The sequence below is a fragment of the Rutilus rutilus genome (genome assembly GCF_951802725.1).
Source record: "Rutilus rutilus genome assembly, chromosome: 9".
Taxonomy (NCBI): domain Eukaryota; kingdom Metazoa; phylum Chordata; class Actinopteri; order Cypriniformes; family Leuciscidae; genus Rutilus; species Rutilus rutilus.
In genome coordinates this window covers 13803283-13823041 of record NC_140223.1, presented here as the reverse complement: position 1 = coordinate 13823041, position 19759 = coordinate 13803283, and the positions used below count along the sequence as shown (strand labels likewise).

At 37.9% G+C, this 19759-nt stretch overlaps 1 protein-coding gene across 3 annotated transcripts in view; it reads left to right on the top strand.

The window, feature by feature from the left end:
- The first annotated feature begins 477 nt into the window (after window positions 1–477).
- Window positions 478–19759, top strand: part of LOC311297570 (leucine-rich repeat and fibronectin type III domain-containing protein 1-like protein) — a 116849-nt gene continuing 97567 nt past the window's right edge. For all 3 annotated transcript variants that reach the window (XM_084419926.1, XM_084419925.1, XM_084419924.1), the window contains exon 1: window positions 478–935. The gene's annotated coding sequence lies outside the window, so the exon portion shown is untranslated. The remainder of the gene's footprint in view (window positions 936–19759) is intronic.

Here is a 19759-nt window from a genome sequence, read left to right as displayed (position 1 = left end):
CAAAATTCCCATCCCTCTACCAGAGACACGCTTGGTAAATACAAACAGTCATACAAATCACGCACAGAATCTGTTTGTAAACGTCCCTGTGCGCTGTCCTTGGTGCTGAACAAGCACTGACACTGGTGCTGGGCAAAGAAACCAAAGCGCGCAACGCATTTGAATCACCGCGCCTGTGCTTCTATGGTCAGATTACCGTTTATTTGCACACGCGCTCAAGTGCTAGGTAACCATTTCAGCACTATCCGTTAGTTTCAACTGAGTTCAGTTCCCCTATCGTACTCTGAGTAATGATGTGTCCTTTTTACCTCTTACCAAGCTCAAAGTCACAAGTTTCTTCCATCCGCACTGACAGAAAGCCTGTTTGTGTGCATGTAGAGGAGCAGCGCTTCAGGCGGAGGCATGCATATTATTGGCAGTGAGCCGTGAAGATCTACCCCTATAACGCCCACTCTCCAGCATGCTCCAAGAAGAGCAGACGCTTCGAGTGTATTTGTCTTCTAACTCACCCATCTATCAGGATGATATTGCAAGAGGGTTCCTTCTCGAGGATCTACACCTCTGACGGATTGGATTGTCCTGTATTTCAGCAGCATATGGATATGTATTCTTTATTGCAAGGTGAAACTGAAAAGCCAAGGAAACTAGATATCTGATTCGACGCACCTGGGAAAGGGTCGAGCGCGAGAATGGGAACTATTTTTGCGAGAAAGCAAAAGTAACGGCAAATTGTATCGCGTAAAGAAAATGAAAACATCTTGTTTTTTGGTGCACATTGTGAAGAACATTAAGGTATTGTGCAAACGTACCGAACCTGTCTGATCTTTTCCCCCGGCTTTAATGCCGCTTTAATTAGAGCTATCCCACCCTGTCCTCACCAAACGACCACCGGCTGGCACTTTACACCGGAGGACAAGGAGCATCGCAGAGGAAAGGTAACCTTTTCTTAAAAGACTAGATTGTTGGAATTAATTGACTGTGCAGCACAAACTATTTCTCTCTGCTCGGCTTGTCTTGGACGTTTTTGCAGATCTTTTGATTTCAGATTAATCTCAAGCACAAGCTGATGACTATAGGTTGTTATTATTATAAGTAGTGTGATGTGCGTCCCAGTGCAAATATCTCGATGTGTTTCTTTCGATGCTGAGTAATGGTCAGCAATGCACCAGAGCCACGATTCTCCCCATCGTGAATTTGATAGCTCACTTTCTCCTCTTTATTTGCATATGCAATTACTTGAATGTTTGCATCGGTGCAAGGACTTAGTTAAAATGGTGGTATGAAATTATGCGAAATTGTATGTAGACAAACGATATGCTATAGTCCTTCTAATGTTAGGGTTAGGGTTGTGGGTTAGTTCTGCCTGACCAGATATTTTACCCATGGTGGCAGCACACCCTGATTGGGTTTTCTGCATGACAAGATGTTCTACCCACGTTTTCAGCAGTTTTTTCTTCTTCTTTTTTTTCTCTCCTTGGCTAGATGTTTTACCATTTTAAAGATTACTAAAGGTATTAAATACACCAGACCTCTGTTACAACACTGATTTAATTTAACAGCAAAGATGTGTCCAATTACCAGAAAAAAAAAAAAATATATATATATATATATATATATATATGTATACAGTATTCTGAGTCACTACAGGTCATCACAACCATGTTATTTGTCTTCAGTGTGTATATGGATTTCTTGACATTTCATTCTAATGCAAAAAAAAAATGTCCTGTGAGAATCATCATGAAGCCATTAGGTGGCATGTGTCATTATTGTTTTCTGATGCATTAACAAACACTGTTCTACATTAGTTCAATAATGCATTGTAGTGTTGTTCTGCTTTAAAATGTAGATGAACCCACCTTACTTCTCTCTTCACAACCAAAGAACAAAAATTGGAGGAGTTTTGAATGTCAAGTTGCAAAGCTCATGTAATGTCTTATTCTTGTCCACAGATAGGGGGTGTAGATGCATGCGTGTTCTGTATGGGCTATAGCTCATGTAGCCTGAAAACATTTGAGTCATGTTAGGTGCAGGTGGTTATTTCATAACCGGTCTTAATTTAATCCCAATGTGCTGTTAGCAAACATACGTTTCTCTTTCCCTTTAACGTCCTTCACCATCTAAGTTGTGTTTCTTTTTTGCCATATTTCATTTTACGATGATATGCAAATAAAAAAAAAAAAATATATATATATATATATATATATATTCTGACTTAGTATTAATATATTAGTCAGTTGTATTTTTCCTAGTATAACCCCATGCAGCCAGTTTATTGTATTCTCCCGTATAAGATATTGGATGATGGATGGTTGGTGACGTTCAAATATAACACGGCAGGACAAATGAAATGCATGCGTGTTGTACAAATCTCCATAGCTGTATTTGGGACCAACACGTCCCGTTAATAGGCACATGGCACTGTTTTAGGAGTCACCATTTAACTGTGAGAGCTGGGCTGGCAGAACAGTCTGGTTTTGCTGCATCTGTCACAGCGAACACAGTGTGGCTATTTTCTGCCTGCTGCATCATGATGCATTCCCTGTTGCGTGAAATGAAGAAGTGACTTTTGAATTAGAATGATTTGTAAGATTTTTTTTTTTTTCAGCATTTTAGAGTTTCTGCTAGTGTCAAATGAGCAGTGTGAACACACATGGCAGAAAAGGGCTCACTAAAAGCTGAAAATGGCACTGATTGGACTTCTACTCTACGGGTGAAACCTTTCTGAGCTTATTGGTGTCCAAATGATCCTGTTCGAAAGGGTCTGTTTTTGAGAGTCTTTTTGAGCTAAAAATCTTTTAGAGAAATAATAACCTCATCCTGATTCCTCCTACTGAGCTGTGAAAATCGAATGGTTTTGAGGGGGACATCAGTCGTGTCTTTTTTTAAAATGTAATTATAGGTTATTTATGTACTTATTTAAGTTATTAGTCATTTATTTGGACATTTATCTTCTTATTTAATCATTAGTTGTTTATTTATGTGATGCTGAAGACTGGAGTAATGGCTGGAAAAAAAAATGCAGTGTTGACATCAGATAAATATAAATTACATTTTAGGATATATTAAAATTGAAAACCAGCATCTTAAACTGTAATAATATTTCACAATAATACTGTTTTACTGTATTTTGATCAAAAAATGATTTTAATTATCAACCATGATTTTAAACAAAAAAGAAAATGATCTATTAAGATTATTAATAGACTATTCAAATTATTTAATACTTTTTTTATTTATTTCCAGATACTTTGGTCACACTTAAGTTTAGGGGTCCAAATTATCACTATTAACTAACTATTAACTATGGCTTTTGCCTCAATAAACTCCTAATTACTGCTTTTTAATAGTTAGTAAGGCAGTTGTTAAGTTTAGGTATTGGGTAGAATTAATGGATGTAGAATATCATGCAGAATAAGGCATTACTATGTCCTTTATAAGTACTAAAGTACTAATCAGCCAATGCTAATAACCAACTAGTTAATAGTGAGAATTGGACCCTAAAATAAAGTGTTAGCAATATTTCTTTCAAATTTGATTTCCACAACTGTAAGGGTTTTTAAATATGCAGACGAGGCCGTATTCCGAGTGTGTGCTCAAGATTGAACACTCCATCCCGGGCTTTTCAAACAGACTGTCATATTTTCAGCAGGTGGTACGACCAGGGTGCACACTCCAGTCTCCAAAGAGAAAGACAGAGAGTGGGCTCACTGTGAAGCAGAGTGGTGCTCAGGGATGATTGGAATGGAAGCAGAGAGCAGGGGCGAGGAAGAGGTAGAGGAAGAGGAAGAGGAAGTCCTCTCTCTCTTTCTCTCCCTGTGGTGCAGAGTTCTGTATTAACTAGAGGCAGTGATGAGTGGGGTCTGCAATTACCCTCAGGCCTCCGTCACGCCACAGAAGCCTCGGCTTGCGGCTAATTGCTCCGATGTATTAGCCTGTGTGTTGCTCTTCTATTACCTATTAGTCTTCCTCCTCCCACTCTGCCGGCGACCGCGCTAAATGAACTCTTGCCACTTTTGAGTTGATGCCCGACAACAGACTTTTCACCAATGGAGCTTAAACGGCCAGACGTGTAATTTTCCAGTTGATCTGGTCTGGAAGCCAACACGGATACAGAATGCGGGCAGCGAGATGGAGGCGAGGCTGTAATATGGGTGGGGAGCGAAGCGGAGTAAAGGATGGAGGAGGTCAGGACTGTTCTTCCATTATGTTGTAAGCACATCAATATTTTGCTTAAACATTTCACACCTCAGCAAAATCAATGGCTCTCTGCTAGACCTGAGGAGGCTACTAAAGCTTGTGGGCTTTAAAGGCTAATGTGTTTATCTTTGGTATTAGCGACGACTCGCAAAAAAAATGTGTCCGTCTTGTTTTGTTGTAAAAATATGAGTCAGCGATCAGACTTTCCTTGAATAAATTTTCCTTTAACGTCGGATAGGAGGCCAGCAGATCCTGAACCACCAACTGTTGCTGCCTCCCAGAAAGCTGGCAAGAAGGTTGAAATCCATAATGAAGGTGCAGCAGGCAGAGCAATGAGAAATTTGACTTTAGTTACGGTTTTCGATGAAGGTCAAAATAAATGAGGAGAAGTGTAGTGTCATTCCGCAGACGTTCCTATTCGGACAGGATTACATTTCTCAGAGGACCTCTGAGTTGGGGGGGGGGGGAGTAGGTGATTTGCTATTTTTTTGGCTGTGTGAGAAAAAAAAAAAAAACACAGAGGATTAAAATCACAAAGTATGTCTTTGAAAATACAAATTAACCTGACCTCCTCAGGGGACACTAGTTCTGTCCAAAAAAAGGGCTTAAGAACAGGGGCTTTCACAGTATGCAGTTACCACTGCTCTCACTGGAGTACTCATATTTGGAATAATACAAGGATTTGGCAGTTACTTTTTGTATGAAACCAGTTGTAATCAGGATCCAAAATAAGCGGTCTGTCAATGGCAGGCGAATAGAGAAAATGTGCTGTACTACTGCCAATTTTTTAATAGGTTATTATTTTAATTTAATATTTAAAATAATAATATATTGTAATTATTTTCATTCAAAATTATTATTATTATATGACATCACTGTCCAGCCGGGAGGGAACAATGCTACTTTTCAGGAAATGGAAAAAATTGAACCTCTTACAAAAACAGACTCGATTTTAATCCTCATTTTTTATTACGGTTACGGCTGTGTAAATCATCGCAATTTCGATAATTTAGAAGATTCACGTTTACATTTGGTTGTCCTCCTGAAAGTACTGATTGATCATTTTCTTTCCAATAATTCTTTGCGCTTGACAAACGTTAGTTTTGTACCCTGATTTTAATGTCACTTGTTATTCAAGAATATATACACAACTTTATTCCAAAACCGAACTGTAAAAGGTTCCTAGTTTCATATATTAAAAATGCATGTTGATAGTGTTTGATGCAGTCCTTACCAACAGTTCTTCCCGCACCACAAGCAGTTTTATATTCAGTATAATAATTTTATGGAATATGACCCAGAAAATGTAGCATTTGGCTCTCTCAGTTCAAATCCAGTGTTCAGTATATCTTCAACATTGTTTCTGTTGGTATAATTAAGGTTTGCTTAAGTGCACTTTATGTATTTGTCCTGCACTCCAAAGCCCTCCATTGATCTACGGTTACAGCCAGTGAAACCACAGCCAAAGCCTTTACTAATCCATTCTGGGGTTCCTGCAGAGAAACAGATCCAGCACTGTGGGAAACCATCACTTCCTATTTGGCCTTTCAAGGATGACCGATCCCTACAGTCTGTCTTTCTTCTTTCCTTGGCTCAATGAAAATCATTTTATGACAGTGTCTCGGCACATTCGTGTTCACTGCTGCCTGACTGACGCTGGGTCACACCGTTAAGTTACAGTGAACGCTCTGCCTCCTTCATTTGGGACTGATCAGCAGTTATGTGCCCTCCAATAAAGAGATTGAGTTTGGCATATAGGGAAATGGTGGAGCATGATCACATGACCACAGAACAGAGACAATCATATGATGGCATATACTCAGATCAATCAGTATAATCAATCAGAAAATGTGCTTGTAATTATAATTGCTGAAATAGTTTCTTGTTGTAAAACAACTTTTCAAGGAAAAATTTTTTTTCACTTTTGCTCACTTTTGTCATTTATTTGGGAATTGTTGGTATTAATATTGGGAACCGTGGCACGCAAATTACATTCATCACAGATTGTGTGGCTTATTTTGCTCTTTTACCTGTTTTGTGCCAGTGTTAACATTCAGAAACTTTAGGCTCTACTTTAAAGACATTTCACTAGTCAGAACCAAAGAAAACTTGTCTTTTCATATCCGTATCCTTAAGAAACCCAGCCATAAAGTTGAATTCTCTAACTCTTCTTTTTATCTCTGTTTCATAATAGTAACGAATCATACATGCCCCTGGAGCCGAGAGAGTTTAAGTGACTCAGGGGTTTGAGATAGTAGGATTTGAATAGCATTTTGTTTTGTTCAAAGTGTGACATTCTTAGCACGGAGTCACTTTCCCTTATCAGGCCAAAAGTGTGAAGGCCAGTCCTTTCTTAAATATAACAAAGATATGCCTTGTGAAGTGAAGGTTGGGCATTTAAACCCTAAAATACTTTCTCCCTGTTCTGGTTTAATGTGCAAAAACAGCCAACAACCTGTGTTCATAAGTTGATTTCTCAAAGAGTGTGAAAAGCATCTCTCTGGTGTTTCTATATTGCTCTGTTTGAGTGGTCGAATAACTTGAACTTAATGTGACAATAATGTGACTTTAGAGCAGGATAAGAAGTTAAAAAGAGATTTCATTGGCAAAATCCGAAATCAATGCGATCAGGAGTATAGTGTTTAATTTCGTTATACAAATTTGCTCTCTTGACCAGCAGAAAGCTGCTTGGTTTGAAAGTGACTTCTCTACCCTATAGACAATGGACAGTGGATCTTTTTAGTTTTGGTGAACTATAATAACCATCTTTATATCTCACATTGTGTATCAAAATTACGACTTTATATCTGCCAGTGAGACTTTATAATTCCAATGGGACTTAACTAAATATATCACAATGGGACTTCATATCTCACAATAGGTGATATAGCCTTAATATGAACTATATCTCACAATTATCTTTTTTATATCTCTCTGAGGCAGAAAGTAGCTTTCATTTTTGGCAGACTCTGATAGAGACAACGGTTTCCGCCTAGGGCGCCCCTCTGTCTTGATGGGCAGAAGGGGCTTTGGGAAGCATTTGGGGAAGCCTTTTTGGAAATTGCATTACTTTTTTCAGTTCCCTTTGGTGCTACTAGCTGTATGGAAAATACCCAGTATGCTTTCACTTCATTGTGTAAGTAAAGAGGTTGCCAAAGTGCATTTTTACAGTTGTCTCTGCTTCCTGCTGATTTCTGTATTCATCATTTCCCAGCTCATTGAGATGTGTGAGTAGCTGTCATACACAGTGAGATATTGTAAACCCAAAAAACAGAGCATCCTGAAATGGATTTTTATCTCCGCTCTGTTTTACCGGTTGGCGTGTAACAACACGGAGAAGTGTGTTTATCAGCATTTTCTCTTGACACAATTGTCTCCAGCTACACCTACAGTTGTGATGGAGTCAATCATCCATGACCTTCGACTACACCTTTCTCTGTCTCTCTCTTTCTGTCTCCGGAGTTATCTTTCAGTCTCTCTGTACAGCTAAGCTCAGCTTTGCTTCTTTCTATGCCATACAGAAAAAAATAGAAATGTTTTCAGTGACCATCTGCCTGTTCTCATTGGTGGGTGAGGCGGGTCAGATTATGGGATTCGTATAGACATCCGGCGGGATGGCTTTTGCTTCTGTTCCAGTCCTTCCTCTGCCCAAATGCATACAGATGTGCAGAGGGTTACATAGCAGGGGCTTCTCTCTTGAGCTGTGGATTTATTGAAAGCGATATAGCTGATATGTTGCAAGGGATGGTTTGTATATGTGTTTTGCGGGTATTCGTCGGTAGTATTACACTCTGGGGCGGATCAACATTCCCAAAAGGGGCCGATGGCAGATTACTGTCGTAATCTAGGAAAAACAAGGACTAGAAGAAATAGACTAGAGGAAACGGCATGTACAGTAGTAGTTATGTTTACATTGAAAGTTTTCCTGTAGCTCAAACAGTAGAGCGTTAACCCTTGCACTGCCAAGGTCATGGGTTCGATTCCCAGGGAAAGCAAGAACTGGTAAGGATGTTAATGTGTACCTTGAAATGCAATGGATAAAAGCGTCTGCCAAATGCATACATGTAAATGTCCAACGCATTCTCATCCTAGGGTGTCATATACTGACACTTTTGACATTTCGTCTACATCCAACGCACATGGCACCCTTTAGCGTCAATATGACACGCACAGAGCTTTGTTCGGTTATGGGTAGGTTTAGGTCTGGGGTAAGGTTAGGGTTAGACCGCTAGGAGGCGCCTTCTGGCCCATATCTATCTGCGTCTCATATTGACGCTAAAGGGTGCCATGTGCGTTGGATGTAGACGAAATGTCAAAAGCGTCAGTTGTGAATTTAACTTGTGCGAAAAATTGGAATTTTGCAGAGAGCAGCGTTTCCATCCCATGGGCCATATTTACTAAACAGGGCAAATTAGCATGAGAACGCAAAAAAATTCAAATAACAAAATGTTCTGCACATGATCTACTGACGATGCGCAAAGTAAAGAACACAGACGCAGCCGGATCATTTTCATAATGACCAACGCAATCTACCAAGAGCAGTAAAAACTGATCTTATTGCATATGCAATAAAGGTCAGGCACAAATTAGCATCTGGTTTATGCATATGCTTTTTTGGGGGCGTTAAATAATGGCCAGTAAAGTACCAGTAAATCGACTAGAGCAAACCTTAGTAAATCAACTTGCATGATTCATTTGATTCAAATCCTCTCCTCCCATAAAGAGTCTGAAACTCTTACAAATGCATAATAACTGTGTCCACGCCTTTTCAGCGCTAATTTTTCACTGCGTGTCTTTTGTAAATCCTGAAACAGGATTTTTACTCCAAAACAGGGTTTGCTTTGTTAGTAAATCTGGCCCTATGTGATCAAGATGAAAATCCCTAATTATTTGATATTTTAAGGGACTTATTGATATTGGCATACATTCATTAAGATCTGCAGGGTTCTTCTCTATGATATAATTTCCTGTTATTTTTTAAAATTGTATTTTCTGCATGTTGGTACATCACATGACTTTGCTGATCACACCACATGACTCGAATTTGAGCGTTGCAATTTATAGATATGTATTAAATAAACATGTTGTAATTAGTAACTAATATAGCCTATGACATTTCAAAAATAAAAATAATCAAGTCAAAAAGAAATAAGAATAAAACATAATCATTCATAATCAATTTCAGGGCAGTTGTATTATATGTATTTGTATTATATATTTGTTCTAAAGAAGTAATTGTGTTTTTTTTTTTTTTTTTCTCATAATTGTGACTTTATATGTTACAATGTGAAGTTATATATTACAATTGTGACTATTTCTCATAAGACTCGTAATGTGACTATATCTCGCAATGTAACTTTATCTCACTATGTAATCTTACAATTGTGAATTTATTTCTGATTTAAATCTGTCACAGTGTGACTTGTTGTGACTCATGTCAGTGACCCATATAACGGTTGCACATTTTCTTGCAATTTTAGATAGCGATTTCATTGGAAAGGAGAAATGGAGCGTGCTTGTCTGACAGCTGTGTCACGAACAGTGTTGGTCCACCTACAGTATGATCGAGAATGTCACTGTTTAGTGATCAGACTTTTTAATGGTGGTAAAGTGAGCACTCAGAGTGAAAGCATGTTTAAATAGGGTCTAGCTACTTGTATGGACACTGTACATGAGGACTAATGTCAAAGGAACAATAATGGCGTGGGAACAGGATTGAGAGAGGTAAAGAGAGAGAGGCTGCCCCAGCTGCTCTTCAATCAGATCCTGTCTGGCCTGGATACTTAATGCCGATCATATGATTTAATGCTAGATTAAGCACATGCTTGACAGCTAAAATGCCCCCTCTCTTAGCTAAGAGTCACTCAGGGTTTATTTGCCTCAAACTACTCTTAATCTGCCCCCACTGCTGAATTATCACAAAAGCATTTCACCAAAACGCAATCTAGAGTGCTGCAGGAGATGTTTTTTTCACCCATTTGTGCTTTTGACCTTTGATCCATAAATGCAATGTTACCAGTTCAGCCTGTAATGCATATTGGGCAGGATCTAGGAATGACTTGAAAGCCATTAAATGGCTTCTCTGTGTTTCAAACAGTGCAAACAAGAAGCCTTTTTAGAGTAGAGTAAAACTAATCCTACCCACCTCCCCTTATGTAGCAGTGACTTGATTGCTACTATGCAGAGCACACAATGTGTAATCGGCCACATGATCTAACACTGATGAGTCAACAAACATCGTTATGCAATACAAGTGCCTGAGTCATGTGATGCTTCCACTTTTCAAATGGTGTGTCTGTATTAATCTATAGCCCATTATCTATCAGAGCAAAACAACTAATTTAGCATTTAGCATTGTTGTACTAAATTATGGACGCTCATTTCTGCCTCAGTGTAAAAAAGTACAAAGGTGATTGTGACTTTATTTCTCATAATTGTGACTGCATATCTCACACAGGGCTTGACATCAACACCCACATAACGTAGTCACTCCTACTAGCCACTTTGGTTGAATTTTATATGTAAATTTTTCAATTGTAGACTTTTAAAAAGGCATTTGAAGTAATAAACTAAGTGCAATGTAGTGTTGTCAAAAATATAGATTTTTCAATCATTATTGAAATATCTGAAATGCTTCTGATACTCATTTCCACAGAATAGATGCACGATACCAGCTGCGCTTTCTCCCTCTCTCATCTCTCTGACAGCGAGTTGACACACAAACCTGCTTCCCCTCACTCACTCGTTTCTTTTGCTCCGTATCAATAGTGTTGGTGTTACAGGGCTTAAATTTCCGTAAGATTGTGTGTATTGCACATATTTGACTAATTTCTGCAGATTTTGTGTTCACACCCAAAGTGCGCGCAGATAAAGCCTTTCAGTACCAAATTAATCGCTGCTTATTGCGCTTGAACAGTCAAATACACATCAAATAACGTAAAAATGCCGGTCTTGGTGAGAATTCACGTTAGGTGAACGTAAACAGTTGAGAAAGAAAACATGTGTAACAGTATACGTCAGGTCTTAAAGTGACAGCAGCCTAATATACCTGCTGCCAAATTATTAATATCAAGATTTGTACAAAAAATATCTACATGCCATTTTTTTCCCCATGTTATTGATGTCAAAATTGTAGCCAGTGAAAATCCTAAGTGGCTAGTAACTTTGGAAAAGCCACAGTGGCTGGTGAGCGAAAAAGGTTAATGTCAAGCCCTGATCTCACAATGTGACTTTGTATCTTACAATTTCGATTTTACTTACACTGTAAAACATTTCTAACCCTCCCAAATCAAAAATTTCAAGTGACCGATAACATCTAAATTTTTCAATTGGCCCAAGTGAAATTCTGTAAATTATAAAATTTAATTTACAGATTTTCACTTGAGCCAATTGAAATTTACAGAATTTCACTTGGGCCAATTGAAAAATGTAGATGTTATCGGTCACTTGAAATTTTTGATTTGGGAGGGTTAGAAATTTTTTACAGTGTACAATTGCAACTATTTCTCATATATATTGAGGGCTTATCATATTACATTTAGTTTTTTATTGTAATGACAAAAACACCTTTTTGCTATAAAATATATCTACCTCTAACAATAGCAGCTAGAAAATCAAAGATCGTTGTTTTTAGTTGTGATACTGCTTACATATTTAACAACCATTAATTGACTTAATTATATGTGTGTGTCTTCGGCCACATTTACACATAGCCGGGTATTTAGAGAAACGAATATTTCTCCCCCTCCGTTTTCAAAAATAACATCGTGCACACAACCCGCATAAATACGCCGTCGAGCAACATCATAACTATGCCAAACCTATGGGCGGCAGTGTAGGGAGAAGGATAAAGCCATGCAAGCCAATCAGAATCCTCAAAATCGACAACAACGAATAGCACGAGCGACTTCCAGTTCCTTTCAAAACAACAGACATGGCGCGAGGTTCATTTGTGTGGACAGACAGCGAAGCAAATACAAACAGGCCAAAAGCGTTTGCACAAAAGTAAAAATGAGTACCACCTTAACAGCATCCATGATCAAATGGTAGCCAAACAAACTCTAAACATAGGGCGCTCACATGACGTAAGCATTTTCTGGCGCATAATGTGACGTTTGAGAACCTAAAACCCTGTTTCTCCCAGTTGACACGGCAACACATAACCGGCGTTTTCAGAAATCTCCACTTTGGCCGGAGTTTTTAGAAATAATCGTTTTCTGGGATAAAAATGGCGTTTTCGTGTAAATGACAGGCCAAAACGCAGGGAAATATCTGCGTTTTCCCATCGTGTAAACGGGGCCTTCATTTGCTTTTGCCAATGATACAAACTCTCAGGCAGTGTACTACTTCTGCGCTAGCCGAGCAACTGCTTTTGAGATGAATGGCAATGCAAACAGATAACTTCATCCAGGTATAGATCTCCTTCATATATACAGGAAGTAAAACTGCACTCATCAAAACATTTCAATGGGTCTTTAAATTCGAAGGCATAACTGCTAACAGTAGCTCACTTCTCGATTCATCGTGGAGTCCGACCTGTTGTTCTGTTGCCAGTAACATTAGTTTTTCTGGAACTATATAATAGGCCTACTGCATACTCAAAGTGCCTTGTTGAATATGTGCTGCTAGTCAGACATGGCATTTACAATGCAGGGGAGTTACAGCTGCGTCACTTTGATAGAGATAAGAACAACAGAGGCAACGAATCACGCATCGAGGTGAGAGGTGACTTTGGAGAATGGAGAGGGCAGAGAAGGGTTTCTGAATCCACATGCTTTTACTGGTGCATACAAAGGGCGACTACGTTTGAGTTGGCAAACAACTGACCTAAGGTATCATTTTCTCACTCTAAGCGTGCTTTGTTTTCATTCAACATCCAGATCTGTCGGGTCGCATCTGCTGTGATGATCACAAATCTAAAAAAAGGGGAAGCAAAAAAGCATTGTGAACATTCATTTGGTATAACCATTTATTTTAAAATGCAATCACTGCTACAGCGTTTCAATGGCGGAGGAGTAGTTTGAAGTAATATGTAAAATATGTTAATGAATATAGGCCTGCAAATGTAATTCTGCTTTGATTCGCACGTTCCTTAAACATAAACATAATTTTTTTTAAATGTAATAATGCAGCTAGTTTATAGCCTAATTGTTATGCCATTTCCAGCGAACCACTCTAAGTGAAACACTTCAGATCTCTGAGCAGATATTATGTGCGTACCTGTTGAACAACAGTTCGCATGTGCCATTTTCCTTAAATATGCAACTATCCAAAAGCACTTCTGCATAAATTTGAGAAGTATACTTAGATCTCATGGCTTTGCTATGGAAGCTTGTTTCCGCCACAGAATAAAACATTTTAAAAGAGAATTGTAACCTTACATCTCTCATTTCTTAGAATTGCTCAGTCACTCACGTTCAACGTAACATCGACGTGACGACGTAACTGGGATCCCAATTACGTCGTCACATCGACGTTATAAAGTCAGAATTGCGTTATATACAGTCGCAACTGCGTGTTATAAAGTCAGAATTGCGTTATATACACTCGCAATTGCGTGTTGTAAAGTCAGAATTGCAAGATATAAACTCGCAATCGCGAGAAAAAAGTCAGAATTGCGAGATATTGTCAGAATATCTTCTATAACATGTAATTTTGACTTTATAACACAATCGTGACTTTATATCTCACAATTTTGACTTTATAACTTGCAATTGCGACTTTGTATCACACAATTCTGAGATAAAAAGATGTAAAAGATTCTGAGATGTACACTCACAATTGTGACTTTTTTTAAAGTTCTGAGATAAAAAGTCGCAATTACGGTTTTATTTTTTACCATACTTTACCTTTTTCCCCAATTGTAAAATCAGTGAAGCAATGCATTGTTCTTCTCACATATACATGTTTCTCAGTATGCTAGGTTCGTCTCTTCCATTCTCTTAATTCACAGTCACTGCAATTGGATGGATGATAATGAGTGGGTTGCTTGGTAACTACAATTTGTGTGGCATCTCCCAAAGAACACCTCACAGTCATTAAGTCATTTATTCTGAGCACAAACAGTTTGGATTCCCTGTTTTCTCTCTCTCTCTCTCTCTCTCTCTCTCTCTCTCTCTCTCTCTCTCTCTCTCTCTCTCTCTCTCTCTCTCTCTCTCTCTCTCTCTCTCTCTCTCTCTCTCTCTCTCTCTCTCTCTCTCTCTCTCTCTCTCTCTCTCTCTCTCTCTCTCTCTCTCTCGCACATAGCTCAAATGCTGCAGAGTGTGAGAGGCTGGTCATGTGACCGTTTTGGGCACACGCTGACTGAGAAGGGCTTGTGCATACAGTGACACGTCTATGTGGGGGAATGATGGGAATGTCTGGAATTAAAGAAAACAAGAAAAAAACACAACTAGGTCTGCAGCAAGCTGTCAATATAGTGGATGGATAATAATCATAATAAACATGGATAATAATCATAATAAAATAAAATAAAATAAAAAACACATTAAATCACATTAATATTAAACCATAATTAAGAAATATCATATGAGTAATAGTGATGTTTATTTATTTATCATAATTTATTTTGTATATATTTGTATGTATTTATTTCATTTTATTTTATGCATTATATTATTATTATTAACATTATTATTTAACCAGATACATTTGAATGATTTTAGACAAAAAAGAAGAAAATTCAAAATCATAAAATCTCAATAAGATTTATTTATTTATTTATGGAGCTATCTCATACATACACTTTCATTTGCACTTTTAGAGGTAATATAACATCAACAATAATAATCTTCTGGTTTACATTTTGTAGCTGAAATTAATGAGATTTTGGAATAAATGATTTACTCGAGCACTATTCCGGTATTGAATTCGTCACTGTGTTGTGGGAAAACCGAGCGGTTCTGTCAGATCTTCTGCAGTATTCAGCAGCAATGATGAATAATAATGTCCAGAGGAAGAACAATGTTTACTGCAGCTAAAGCAATAAAAATATATTTCGTGTTATGAAACTATTGCTCACACTGCACACCTGTCTAGTACATTACAACACACTCTAAGAGGAGGTTTTGTGAGTATGGGCAAAATACATTTTGTACACTGCCAGTACTCCTTCACAATTTCCTTTTAAGATGGATAGTTGGCATGAGTCCTTGTATGTAGGAGGTGTTGAGTTTTCTAACACCACTTTGCTACTACAATCTGGGTGTTACTAGCTCTACCACACATAAAGACCATGCAACTAGTGTATGGTTTAAGAAATGTGCTATTCCAGAAGTGTTTTTACCAAAGGTGGTAATTTACTTAAAAGCGTAATTGACTTGCTTTCAAACTTCAGCAGGTTTGTGCAGAATGTGCAATTTAAAGGGTACAACAATGACAAAATCCCTTTGATTTGCACGCAGATTTTAAGTCATGTGGTGCAACCAACATGCTGAGCAAAAGAAAAACAGAAGATGTTTTTAGGACAAGGCAAGGTTAGTTCAGGTTGTGAAATTTCATTTTTGTATGATGGTTACACCACATGACAGTTTATAGTCATTAAGTGTTTATATGAGAACACAAGTTTTTCCTTTGCGTTTTTTTTGCCTACAGACAACAATGTTATCAAAACGATCCCGTTCACACAGATCTGCGAAAACGACTAAAAACGTTGTATTCTGCTGCCAGGCCAGTAGTTGGCGATGTCACTTTGTAAAGAAACACTACGCGCCTTTAGACTGAACACTTAATATGCATGCACATGACGTCACCTGGTTTCACAAATTCACGTTTTTGTAGTTTACATTTTCAATTTATGTTTGAAAACGGTGTTGTGTAAACGGCTCCTTACTTAGGCTAATTTAAACTTTTCTTGAAACTGGTATAAAAGGTTTTCACCAAATTTTCACTAGTACATTTCTAAGAACTTGTATGTGTTTTTTTAGCTTTTTGTTTTTATTCTTCATAATGGATACCCTAAATAAAAATATACCAACATTTAAAAGACATTCATTTCATACTAAGATTACTACAAACCTATTAACATTTTTATTGACATATCACTTAAGACTTATAAAATTATAATTAAACTTTATTTGGAGTATATCTTTATTGCACAATGCACATTTCTTAACATTAAGCCTAACATGTGTTTTAATATAATTATTAAAAAGGACTGCATGATCTCTGTATAAAATCAGTCTTTAAATGCAAGATATTTAAAGTGTATATACTTGCAATTTCCACTTTGGCACAATCAGGTAGAAACTCTGAACTATATATACTTAAGTATATCTTTAGTTGGACTTCAACACTATTTCTGCACAATTAAAGAGCATTTAGTACAAAATTAGTTGTTCCAATTTAGAAGACTTTAAGTATACCAAAGTATGCCAAAGTACAATTGAAAGGTATTTCAAATAAATAAATAAATAAATAAATATGTACATGTATTTGTAGTATACTTAGCACAAAATGTATGTATTCCAAATATATTTTTTTTCCACTAGGGTGCTCAGGTTTCTTTGGACCAACTCTTCCTTCTCACGTTCTTCAATCTAAAAAACGTTCACAAGGCAGAATAAATCTTTCAGATGCTCTTTTATCGTTTGTTGTATCTCACGTGGGAGACAAAGCATCTTGAGTGTTTGTCCCTTTCAAACTTTCCAGAGTTTCTAACTGTTTCGCCGTCACACTGCATGCTTGCTATTGTTGTCAAGGTTGCATTTCAAAGGTTCCAGTGGGTTTGGCTGTTTCCAATGGCTGATCAAAGGGTTAGGGTTGTTGTGACAAGAACGCGACAGCTCCTGAATCACAGGCCCTCAAGACCTGGATTCCCTCAATACCACAGCAATCACAAGTTGTCACTGGTACTGGAATGTCTGACACCATCTGATGTATGACATCTTATCAAGGGGGTGAGAAAGACAAGCCTCATGTCTGCTGTAACATCTCTCCTCTTACTTTCTGCTGCTCATCCTCACACTTCCTCCACGGAAGCTGACGGTGGCCCATCGTACCTCGTGAAGCTTCCACATGTCTGTCTTTTCTTGTAAAACAACCAGCAAACAGATTCTCTCCTGAGGTGTGATGCTCCAAAAAGATCTACCTTTTATTGTATACATTATTAAACACAGACAATATGTTGTTTGTGAAGTTTCGCCGTATGTATGTCGTTCTCGTTGCACCAAAGCGTCTAACCTCTGATGATTTTGCACTGGAAACAATGACAGCTGCTCTGGATTTTTGGGTGGAGATGGTGAAATTACAGATGAGGAGGAAACAAGACTTCTCACTGAGAACAAAGAGGAACACATGGAGATTTGCTGCTGCTTAGTACTTCCCAGTTTCAAGGCGCACATCATTGTGCATAATGCAGCGGAAGAGGCTCCCCGCAGCGGGCAACTGCTGAAGCGCTGGAAGTGGGGGGTATGATGGGAGGAAAAGAGCCCCACTGACTGGATATCTGGTGTGTTATGTTGGGCTTACCAGATGAAAGATGGCTTCTGTATAACAAGATACAAAGAAGTGCTTGCTGCATGAACCAATGTGGTTCATTACCGACCGAGACTAGAAAAACACAAAGAAAAGCCTTGCATGCCTTTTTGTGTTTTTCTTGTAATCGCTTGACAGCTCTATTATAATGTTTTTTTTATATATATATAAAATATTCCGGTAATATTTTTATTCATTTTCATTTTTGGTTGAACTATACCTTTAATGGGTTTTTTATTAATATGGAAAAATGACTTCTTTTTTTAATGAAATTATACTCTAAATAAGAAACTAAACCTGCGAGTAGATGGAGGTAAATGTCTAAATGAGTAAGTCTCTGGCTGCATCTGAAATCGCATACTCTCTTGGGTAGGTACTTATTTTGAAGTAATAACTTCACGACCGCTAAAAAGGTACGTTTTATATAGTATGAATGTAATCTGGACATACTATATTTGCCATGTTGTCATTATCATGTGACCTACAAGAGTCAAGTTATGTCACTTCACTGCCATTCATAAATCCTCTCCAGTGTCCATCAAAGTCACCCTTCTGAATCTCGCTGAATGTCGTTGGTCATTCGGGTACTTTTGCCTACTCTTTCAGACATAATTATTTTGTCACATGCTGTTTTTCACCTACTATATAGTAGGTAAGTATGCGATTTCGGATGTAGCCATTGAGTCATTCATTCATTTGAATAGTTCAAACGGCTGATTCATTCAGGAATGAAGTAAATGGCTCTCTTTATAAATGGGCCATTGAATCATTGGTTCACCCCGATTGATTCACTCAAAATGCGGATTCATTCAGAAACACAACACACAACAGATGCACAACAGTTCTGCTCTTGCTTTATACGTAATATTTTTGTTTGCAAAATTGAGCAAAAGCGGACAGTATTGTGTCTAAAATATAGCAATATTAACTTCTTATTTATAGCCCCTAAAGCAGAGGTCTTCAGTCCTGCTCCTGGAGGGCCACTGTCCTGCAAAGTTTAGTTCCAACCCTAATCAAACACACCTGAATCAGCTCATCAAGCTCTTCAGAATCGCTTGAATATTCAAAGGCAGGTGTGCTGAAGCAGGTTGGAACTAAACTCTGCAGGACAGTGGCCCTCCAGGAGCAGGATTGAAGACCTCTGCCCTAAAGGGACATGGTTGTGGAAAAAATTTGGAATGGGAGAAAAAAAAAATATTTTCAAATATTTCGCATTCTCTCGCAGAACTTTTGCATTCTCCCGAGAAACTTTGTGTTCCCTTGCAAACCTTTAGCGTTGTCTTGAGAATTTTTTCCACCACCATGTCCCTTTAAGGGGCCTTTACATTTGCACTCGTGCTAGTTGGGACAAAAACAGCATTTGTGTGACATTGCGATCGTTACTTGAGTGATATTGCTGAACTATATTATGATATGATTATGAGACAATAACTTGTACAAAGGCACTTTTGCTTGATATTTTGAATTTTAGGGGCATTCTAACTGCATTCTATATACAGGCTCCATCATGCAGTGAGCTGTTGCCCTGCTTCATGTTTGTCACCAATCAACTGTTTAAAATGTAAGATGACCTTCGTAAGTCTGGAGCAGGTTGGGTGCATTAAATGCGGTAATTTTAACGAGTTGATTTTTATTAACTAATTAATTAAATTAACGCATTAAATTGACAACCCTAATGTATACAGTATATGTTTAATTGAGTTTCGAAATTTGCTCACATTTGGAATTATTTTCAGAATGTGTTTAAATTTGTTATTTAATCCATTTAATTAATTTAGGAACACTCCCAGATACACAGACAAGACTATTGTGCTCACCTGAAAGACACAATTCTCAGGACACTATGTACACTATGTATACAATAGTAGATCAGCTCAGACATTTTTTTTTTTCCTCTGTGCTATCAAGATTTCACGTTTTATACAACCAGAGTTTACGACTAAAATGGCTTCATACTTCAATAGCAGAGTTTTCTGGCTACATTGTATACAGTGGTTTCCATTTATTAATCATTCAATATATTCCTAAAGCACCTTGTCCCTGAGGGCCATCTATGCAAGGCCAGGAACAGGACAAGAATCACACT